This window comes from Austrofundulus limnaeus, unplaced genomic scaffold (genome assembly GCF_001266775.1).
Source record: "Austrofundulus limnaeus strain Quisiro unplaced genomic scaffold, Austrofundulus_limnaeus-1.0 Scaffold5678, whole genome shotgun sequence".
NCBI lineage: Eukaryota > Metazoa > Chordata > Actinopteri > Cyprinodontiformes > Rivulidae > Austrofundulus > Austrofundulus limnaeus.
In genome coordinates, this window is record NW_013958080.1 from 1 (window position 1) to 818 (window position 818).

Genomic DNA, 818 nt, shown 5'->3' on the forward strand with positions numbered 1-818 from the left:
CTCACCTGGACAGACTCCAGCAGACTCAGGGAGGTCTCACCTGGACAGACTCCAGCAGACTAAAGTAGGTCTCACCTGGACAGACTCCAGCAGACTAAAGTAGGTCTCACCTGGACAGACTCCAGCAGACTAAAGTAGGCCTCACCTGGACAGACTCAGGGAGGTCTCACCTGGACAAACTCAGGGAGGTCTCACCTGGACAGACTCAAGGAGGTCTCACCTGGACACACTCAGGGAGGTCTCACCTGGACACACTCAGGGAGGCCTCACCTGGACAGAGTCCAGCAAACTAAAAGAGGTCTCACCTGGACAGACTCAGGGAGGTCTCACCTGGACACACTCAGGGAGGCCTCACCTGGACAGAGTCCAGCAAACTAAAGGAGGTCTCACCTGGACAGACTCAGGGAGGTCTCACCTGGACACACTCAAGGAGGTCTCACCTGGACACACTCAAGGAGGTCTCACCTGGACAGAGTCCAGCAAACTAAAGGAGGTCTCACCTGGACACACTCATGGAGGTCTCACCTGGACAGACTTAGGGAGGTCTCACCTGGAGACACTCATGGAGGTCTCACCTGGACAGACTTAGGGAGGTCTCACCTGGACACACTCAGGGAGGTCTCACCTGGACAGAGTCCAGCAAACTAAAGGAGGTCTCACCTGGACACACTCATGGAGGTCTCACCTGGACAGACTCAGGGAGGTCTCACCTGGAAACACTCAGGGAGGTCTCACCTGAACAGACTCAGGGAGGTCTCACCTGGACACACTCAGGGAGGTCTCACCTGAACAGACTCAGGGAGGTCTCACCTGGACAC

The 818-nt window shown here is 56.2% G+C and overlaps 2 long non-coding RNA genes across 2 annotated transcripts; one reads left to right on the forward strand and one right to left on the reverse strand.

The window, feature by feature from the left end:
• The first annotated feature begins 377 nt into the window (after positions 1–377).
• On the forward strand, positions 378–812 carry LOC106512320 (uncharacterized). Its single transcript, XR_001309649.1, has 3 exons — positions 378–458; positions 494–618; positions 754–812. It is a non-coding gene; the product is annotated as an uncharacterized LOC106512320 (long non-coding RNA).
• On the reverse strand, positions 384–812 carry LOC106512319 (uncharacterized). Its single transcript, XR_001309648.1, has 3 exons — positions 661–812; positions 601–625; positions 384–465 (listed from the first exon to the last, which is right to left on the reverse strand). It is a non-coding gene; the product is annotated as an uncharacterized LOC106512319 (long non-coding RNA).
• Positions 813–818: the final 6 nt, after the last annotated feature.